This window comes from Dermacentor variabilis, chromosome 5 (assembly GCF_050947875.1).
Source record: "Dermacentor variabilis isolate Ectoservices chromosome 5, ASM5094787v1, whole genome shotgun sequence".
Classification (NCBI taxonomy): Eukaryota; Metazoa; Arthropoda; class Arachnida; order Ixodida; family Ixodidae; genus Dermacentor; species Dermacentor variabilis.
In genome coordinates this window covers 179,394,586-179,404,151 of record NC_134572.1, presented here as the reverse complement: position 1 = coordinate 179,404,151, position 9,566 = coordinate 179,394,586, and positions in this window count along the sequence as shown.

Genomic DNA, 9,566 nt, shown 5'->3' with positions numbered 1-9,566 from the left:
AAAATTACGGAAATTTTTTACAGTGAACGTCCTGGCAGCGTCTTCGAATGTGAAGTAGACATGTCGCAGTTTGTAGTCACTGTTCCAGCTGTTAAATGCAGCGACCCTCTCATACGTCTCGAGCCAGGTTTCCGGGTCCTCGAATGTTGAACCGCGGAACGTCGGAGGCTCCCTGGGCTGCTGCAGCACGATGGGAGACGCTGGGGCTGCCATTATAGTTGCCTTGGCCACAGTCTTCTTGGTCTTCTCATGTAGAAGTCCGCGATCCGAGGGCAGCTGTTGATGACGGCGGCTTGTTTGATGGTCCGGGACTACGTTGGTGTTCGCTTTGCGGCCCGGGCTTCAATCACGGCTTGTCGGGGTGTTCAGTACATGAACGAAAAGCACCTCCACCAGATGTCACGTGGTGGTGACGTTGAAGAACACAGTAGCAATACTGTGAAAGACAAAACTAACTTTTATTGGGCGAACCAGTGCCTACAAAAACAGGCTACACTTGTAGCACAACGATAGCGGCGAACACGGTCTGCGATCGTCGAAAATCTGATCAGCGGGTCAAGCGCGTCGGCTTTAATGCAGCAGTCGTCGAATGTTCCAGACTAATCGTTGGGACCCGCGTGCCTTCCACAAAGTTCTACACTATTCGCGTCAGGCGATGAAATCAGATAACACAAGGTTCGGAGACAACAGACATTGGATAGAAGCATCGATAACTTTCCAGAAACTTTGGATACATGCAGGCGCGTCCCGCGCTGTGCGATAACATTGGTTAGGCGGCGAAACGTGGTCGCCCGATAAAGATAAGTACACGTGTCAATATGATTAGTTACTACCGTACCTTCTGCACCCATCACGATCGCCGAGCCCCGTCTGGACCCAGGCGAGTTCGACATGCTTCGAATCGCAAATATATGAATCGTTGAATCAAATATGGATAGAATGTACATGATTGATATATGTGTTCGGGTAATACACAACCACTTTTATGTCACAGAGCATCAGACAACGCGCGCCGCAGAACATATCTACAGTTGCCGTGTATTCGCTGGCAAAATCGGTGTAGCAAAATTCTTTTCGGTGACTCACGAGCTGCCGGTATCGGCTGATAAGATTCGCAAAAAGAAACCAGCCGCGATCGAGCTTTGCCGAATATACTGATGTACACGCGGCAGGGGTTGCCTTCAAGAGTAACAGAAGAAGCGTTCACGCCGTACTTTGCTAGGCGTTATGAGCTATCTGTTGAAGATGACTATCACATGGCGCAGCCGGGTGCTCGTACCAAATCCGCTGAAATGCTTGATACTGAAATTCTTGCACGAGGGGCACCCGGGAGAGACTCGCATGAAAATGGTTGCGCGAAGTCATGTCTGGTGGCCCAAGCAAACAGAGGACATTGAAAAAATAGTGGGGAATGCACAAGTTATCAATTAGCTCAAAATGCTATGCCACGCGTTCCTATCACTTCGTGGCACTGGCCGACACGACTGTGGCAGAGAATTCACCTTGACTTCGCATACTGCCAACCTCATTGGTTGCTTGTTCTTGTAGACACTTACTCGACATGGGTAGATGTCATCTGCATGTCTTTCACAATTGCAGGCAAAACGGTAGAAAAACTACGAACTATTTTCGCAGCTCTTGGCCTGCCGTAAGAGGTTGTCACCGACAACGGTCTACCGTTCGTGTCGTCGGAGTTCGCAGTTGTCCTCTCATCAAACGGAATCCGCCCCAAGACGACACCACCTTATCATCCGGTGTCTAATGTAGCAGCTGAGCGCCTTGTTCAGACCGTGAAAACGAACCTGGAACAACAGTTGAAGGATGAAGAGTGAGTGGGAGTTTCCAAATCTATTCAACATCGAATCGACCAGTTCCTTTTCCACTACAGATACATCCGCAAGAACCAGAGAAACCCCGGTCGAATCGTTCCTATCATGGAGTCCAAGGACACGCCTTACTGTGCTGCACCCCAAGCCTTACAACTGTCTGGAGAAGGACGAGCGACGCCACGTCCAGCAGCCTGCTACCCACTGGCGCGAGTTCAAAGAAGATGACACGGTGCGGGTGAAGGGAAGTAGACCAGGTGAACCGACAAGGATTATTCGTATCATCGTCAGACGAATCAGTGCTGTGACTAATGTTGCTAACATGCAAAACCAAGAGCGGTTCGTTCACGCAGTCGAACTGGTACAGGCAACGTTTCTGTTCCGGAGCAGCCCGTAATGCCTCTTCCTGTGCCATTCCCAAGAACCCGGCAAACGCTCCCTCCAACGGAATATGACTCTCCTGCATCGACTGTATCTGTCGAAGACAGACAGCAGGAGTGAGTGAGTGTCAACTTTATTATTAGAAGGAATAAGGGATAAGGGAGGCTAAGCTACGTAGGCTTCCAGGTTGTGCTTCACGATGGAGTCTTCAGCTCGTGCCAGGACCCGTGCTTGGATGTCTCTGTTGGTGCAGCAGGAGCCAGCAACGCCACAAGAAAAGGGCCCTGCTTGCCGTGCACCTGAAGCGACCCAATCCCAATCCCCCGACCTCGGCCAACCAGGCGTGGACAACGCACAATCACCCAGGCCATCCCTCTCCGGAGAAGCATTCGATAGCGTCGGTGGCCCGAGCTTTGGGGTTATAATAAAAAAACAGGCGGGAGGGGGGGAAGAGGGAGGATTGTAGTGTCATCGCACCAACAGCGTCTCAGAAGCGACGCTAGCGTCTCGAAACCACTGCCAGCGCCTCGGCAAAAGCTATGTAAGTGCGGACGCTCTGGAATAAAGAGCATTCATCCGTTGGCTCCAGTGTGCGTCTGCCTTGCTGTATCAAAGATGGAAGCCGATGTAGAAGGTTACGTCAAGGCCTGTTAACAATGTCAGACTATCCAACCAAGTTCCGCCCAAAAGTAAACCAGGTGGTCATTCCTGTGTATTCAGATTTCTCCTTCGATGTAGTTCATCTCGATTTCGCTGAAATAAAAAAAAGGGGAGGGTGTGCGCCGGACCAAGTCATTTATAGTGGCTGTGGACCAGTTCACACGAATGGCGGCAGCCAAACCCGGAAGAATAGATGCAAACAGTCTGAGGGCAATGACGGAAAGCGAGGCCTTTAGGCACACAAAGGTGATTGTCTCTGATAATGGAGCTGCATTCCGCGGCGAGAGGCTCCATCGGCGGGCAGCAGAAAAGGGTATCACTACGAGACTTTCAGCACCATACCACCCGAATGGAAATGCCCTAACCGAACGCCTCATGTGTGACCGGAAGGACTTCATTTCTGTATACGCAGAATTAAATGGAGGAGGGAAGTGTTCTCTTGAGGCAGCGGTTAAGCATCACAATCAATCTCACAAAAGTGGACTTGACTGTAGTCCTCAATTTGCTGCCTTTTAGAAGACAACGTGGTTACCAGCAGAATACGAACTTGGCATAGCAGGGAGATCCATAGTCCAGAAAGCAGGAAGGCGTCAGAGGAATACGATAGATATAAACGTACAATGAAAAAATGCTATGACTCGCGCCATGCAGCTCGCATACGCAACTACAACCTGGAGATATGGTGCTAGTACGAAAATGTCTTCATGGTTCGAAAAATGTTTTCACCTGCCCTTACGTTGTCCTCAAAACGGTGAAGCAACAATGTATACTGAAGTCGGTGCACTGTGAAGGACTAGTAGGCAAAACAGAAGTTACAACTGTAGGTAACCTAGTGCCTTACCATCCGCGGTAGGATGGCAATAAAAGACCCGGAGGATGTAATGCCCCGGTCAACAGAACAGCATGTGAAGAGAAACGAGCTGGAAGAAGAAGTTAGAATGCAAACAGTAAACAGTTTGTCAATCTCAGATCCATTATTTTACAGTACTTTGTGCTATTTTTAATATATAGAAGCAAATAAACCTTCACCTTCTCTTATTCTCTATTTACCCGCCGTGGTTGCTCAGTGGCTATGGTGTTGGGCTGCTGAGCACGAGGTCGCGGGATCGAATCCCGGCCACGGCGGCCGCATTTCGATGGGGGCGAAATGCGAAAACACCCGTGTGCTTAGATTTAGGTGCACGTTAAAGAACGCCAGGTGGTCAAAATTTCCGTAGTCCTCCACTTCGGCGTGCCTCATAATCAGAAAGTGGTTTTGGCACGTAAAACCCCAAATATTATTATAGTCATATTTATTCAAATAGCCTTCAGTTTCTTTGCAACACCTATGTGTGCAAACGTTTTTGGCATATCACGGCAAATTGCATCTACCTGATTTTTATCGTTGCTTGTTCTACTAACTCGTGCTCACTTTCTACGAGCTGCGTGATCGTTGACTATTTGCGTCTAAAGCCATGTTGATTACGATTAAGCAGATTTTGCCCCTGATGGTAGTCAAATAAACTTGCCGATATTTTATGTTCTAGTATTTTGCAGCATGTGGACGTGATCAAAATTGGTATGTAGTTTTCAACAAGATGTTAGCTTCTGGTTTTGTGATGAGGTGTAACATTTGCTCTTAACCAGTCGGAGTGCAATTTTCGCTTTTGCGGAGATGAGTTGAAAATAATATTTAAATATTTAGGCACCCATTGTGTGTAACATCTTAAGAGGTCACTTGGGACGTTATCAGGATCAACGTACGTTTTTTCTGCCAATATGTACCAAGAACGACAATATTCCTTGCACAGGTATAAATGAGAAGAAAAGGGGTTACCGTGGGGCCCGATCTTTATTCATTATATTATAAGAAATCAACAAACAAACACTTCAAGGACAACCAGGAGAAATTACTTGTACTTAATAATTGAAATAAAGAAATTATAAATAATGGAAATGAAACTGGATGAAAAAACAACTTGCCGCTGGTGGGGAAGGAGCCCACGTCTTTCGTATTACGCGTGCGATCCTCTACCAATTGTGCTACCGCGGCGCCGTCTTCCCATCCGCTTTCTAGGACATTTATGTGTTTCTACTAGAACAAACCTTGGGAACGTTATAGCCAGCGCCGCCACACACAGACCTTGGCTGTGGATGTGCAACATCTTTTCTGCCGCAGCCGTCACGAGTACGTGATCTTCTTGGGTGAAGGCAACTGGTCAGCTAACCCAAATGTAAACCTAGATATAGTGATTTCTGGCGTGCTTTCCTGTTCATGGATACCTTCTGCGCAGAAATCAGTGCTTTCAACTTCACTAGGCGCCAACAGAGTGAAAAAAATTACATTTTTCATCAGCTTCTGTGAGATCTGCTATGATGTGGCCATCGAAATCTCGGTACTGAATGCTGTCCTTCCTGAAAACGATAAGAGTATAGAAGCGTTGTGGTGAACATTTCGTAAAAGAAGGTAACAGAAATGTCTCGATCTAGCCTATGAGTGTTTCCATGTTTGTAAGCTACTCCTTTGTGGCGACATTGAGAGCAACCCTGGTCCAACACATTTACTTAACAATTACTAGAGAGTCAAACTACTATTCATAATGATATTCCCGAAATGAAAGCTCAACTAGCCAACGCCGAAAAAATGATTGGTAACCTTCAACAGATACTTACTAAAATTGAAGAAAAACTTTCAGAAGCTTCTCCTGCTCATGATGATCAGGTTGAAACCACCCTTAAATCACTGGAGCATGTCATTGATTTCAATACAAAAAAATTAACAGATCTGGAAGACCGAAACAGGCGGTCAAATATAATTATTCGTGGCATAAGTGACATCCCCGATGAAACTGAAGCGCTGCTTAAGGAAAGGATTATCACTGAGGTAATTAAAGATAAGTTGAAAGTGGAGTGCCGTTCCATTGGCCGCATTTACAGACTTGGACGAAAAGGTACTGACCGTCCAGTTATCATATATCTCCAGGATTTCAATGAAAAGAAACTGATATTTGACAACTCTAAAAAACTTAAAGGAACGAGCATAAGCATTAGGAACGATTACTCACAAGCTACACTAAAAAAAGGAAGCTTTTGCGGAACAGCGCGCAAGCTGAGAAACTTGGGGGTGAAAAAGTATACCTGATTCATGATAAACTTAAGATTGATAAAGACATTTTTTCTGGGATGAAGCAAAGAACATGCGCGTAAAAATAATGAATAAACGCTCCTCACAGCAAGAAACCTGACGCTCCTCTCAAGAATGCGGCAAACACTTGCGTATTATTTACCTAAAGACTCGCAGCGTCCTAAACAAAACAGAAAATCTTGAAATTACTTTATTAGAGCACAGCCCACACATTGCAGTTATAACGGACATGTGGCTGCGGTCCGAAATAGGTGACGAGGATGTGTTCCCACCCTGTTATCAAGTATTCCGCAACGATATGAATTCTAGGGGAGGCGGTGTTGCAGTCCTTATTAAACACCATATAGAAGCTGTTCTACTAGAAGACGATAAAAGTCTCGAATGCTTATGCATAAAAATCACGTGTTCGGGTCACAAATTCCTTTTGTTCGCAATTTACAGACCTCCCGATGCATCACCTGAATATCTAGTCAAGCTACAAGAAATCATGTCCCAATTCAAGTCAAACAAATTGTTACTTGTGGGTGACCTGAACTTACCTGACGTCATTTGGGAGCGTTTGCAAGCACTTTCATGGAACAATAAACATTTAAACAGCATGCTTAACATAATGCTAACGCATGACCTAATTCAAGTCGTTCAGGAGCCAACACGTGTGCAAGGACCTTGCCAATCTTTGCTTGATCTGGTATTTTTGCCCAGAATGTTAACTGAATATACCGTTGCAGTTGTAGAAGGTATATCTGATCATCTACTTGTCAGTATTTATTTATTATTTTATTTATTTAGTACATACTGCCGACCACATTGTGGTCCTTGCAGGACGGGCAGACATTGAGTACAAGACATATACAAGATACGTTCGTATACATTCATAAAATATATAGACTTTACAATGATATATTGCTCCCAAACATTTAGTGAAAAGGATCAAAACACGATACCTAAATCAATTAATGGTGGAAACAGAACGATGAAAAAAAAGGCAAAGGAAATTGCACATCAAAGGCAAGGGAGTTTGAGAGCCGAGGACCTGCCCCGCTCATTCAACAGGAAGAACACATTCTATACAGAAAAAAAAGACAACAAAAACTTACATAAAAAACAGTCACATATTGTAAGGGGCGGGCAGCGAATTCCATTCAGAAATAGTTCGGGGAAAGAAGGAGAACTTAAAGCTGTCTGTCCTAGTATAGATAGGTGTCAGTGTATCCGGACTATGGTGTCGTGTATACCTAGTGGAGAGATGACTTACATATAGTGAAGAGTCCAAAGCCAATTTGTGATTAATTAGATTATGTAAAAAGTCAAGCCTGTGTTTTTGTCTTCTTTGTTCAAGCGAAGGAATATCGTTAGCCAATATTAGCTCTGACGGGGAATCCGAACTTTTGAACTTAGAATAAATAAAACGGACAGATTTTCTCTGTATTCTCTCAAGTTTGTTAACATTGACTTTAATATAGGGATCCCATGCAACGCAAGCATATTCAAGCTTTGGCCGGATATAGGTTAGGTAAGTGAGTAGCTTAACGTTTGAAGGGGCATTTCTTAGTTTGTGTCGCAGATAGGTTAGCTTCCGAAAGGCGGAAGAACATATGTTGTCAATGTGAAGGTTCCAGGAAAATTTATTAGTGAACGTTACGCCAAGGTACTTGTAACTCTCAACTTGCTTTAATAAAACAGATCCCATTCGATACGTGTATTCCAGCGGATTCTTTTTATGCGTTATGCTAAGAGACTATATCCATAGTCTCTTCCACCCCATCTGAAAAACCTGTGAAGCGTTCCTTCAAGGACTACTCACGCGCAAATGATGCAGCCATAATAGAACATATGGAAACGTGTCTCACCGACTTTAACGACAGTGATGTGACAGCACTCTGGCACCGTTTTAAAAACATGTGTAAGTTCTGTATTGATAAATTTGTGCCTGATAAATACAAACTAGTCCGCAAACAAACACCTTGGATGACACGTGATATTATCCATATGACCCGCAAGATAAAAAGGTTAAAGGAAAGACGATTACAACCTGATCGAATTAAAGAAATGAAAGAAAATCTTGCGCGTGCAGTATGCACCTCGAAGGAACACTATTTCAATATAGTACTACCAAACTTTATTGTTGAGCAGTCCAAAAAGTTCTGGAATTACTTGAGCGAAAAAAAGAAGCCAGTAGCACAAATCTGCATCGATGGTTCAATCATTACCGATCACAGGGAAATTGCGAGTCACTTCATTTATTACTTTCATTGTGTATTTTCTAACTCTGGCATTACTTCATCTAGAGACAAAACGTTTCACCCATCCGAAGCTAATTTTATTTCATACCCTGGCTTAGTTTCGATGCTAGTTAACTTAAAAACTAAATCTTCTTGCGGTCCTGACAACCTTCCGAACATCTTTTTGAAACGTTATGCTGAAACTATTGCAAGGTTCCTTCTTATTATTTTTCATGCTTCGCTGCTTGCTGGAAAACTACCGGATGACTGGAGGGTAGCCAGAGTTGTACCCGTATTCAAGAAGGGTGACTGTTCATTGTTAGAAAATTACCGGCCAATATCATTGACATCCTCATGTTGCAAACTAATTGAACATATTGTTGCCAATCTGATTAACGAATTTCTAGATAAACATTCAATACTGTCTAATTTTCAACACGGATTTAGAAAAGGCTATTCAACAGTTACACAGCTTGTCACCGTAATTCATTCACTCGCCTCATGCCTCGATAAAAATGGTCAAATTGGCGCCGTATTTCTTGATTTTAGCAAAGCCTTTGATACAGTTCCACATGACAAATAAATACTAAAACTTAGACATCTTGAGCTCCGTGAAATATTAATCACATGGATAACAAACTACCTAACAAATCGCCGCCAGTTCGTGGAAATTAATAAGCAACAGTCTGGCTGTCTTCCGGTCAACTCGGGAGTTCCTCAAGGAAGTGTCCTAGGGCCACTGCTCTTTTTACTCTATATAAATGATATTACTACTTCAATCCATCCCAGCGTGCAAATTAGGTTCTTTGCTGACGACTGTGTGCTTTTTAAGGAAATCAATTCAACAAATGATCAAACTGATTTATATGCTTCTCTAGCTAGCATTAATGATTGGTGCAAAACATGGGGAATGCGGCTTAACGCTGAAAAGACCGTCTTCCTTCGCTTCACTCGTCAGAAAACTCCACTAACCTTTAGTTACACGTTAGGTTCGTTGCCCTTGCAGGAAGTAACAAAATATAAGTATTTGGGCGTCACAATTACTAACAACTTATCATGGAATTGACACATTGATAATATCTGTTCTGCAGCCTTGCGTAAATTATATTTTTTTGCGACATGAAATTAGAAATTCTCCACCTAACGTAAAACTGCTTGCTTATTATTCATTAATTAGACCTAAACTTGAATATGCATGTGTTGTATGGGACCCCTTTACTAAACAAAATATTAAATGTCTCGAAACGGTACAGAAAAAAGCCGTACGATTCATATATTCTAAATTCTCTCGCTATGATTCCCCCTCACAAATAATGCCTGATAATGGCATCGAAGTCCTTGAGCAGCGAAGGC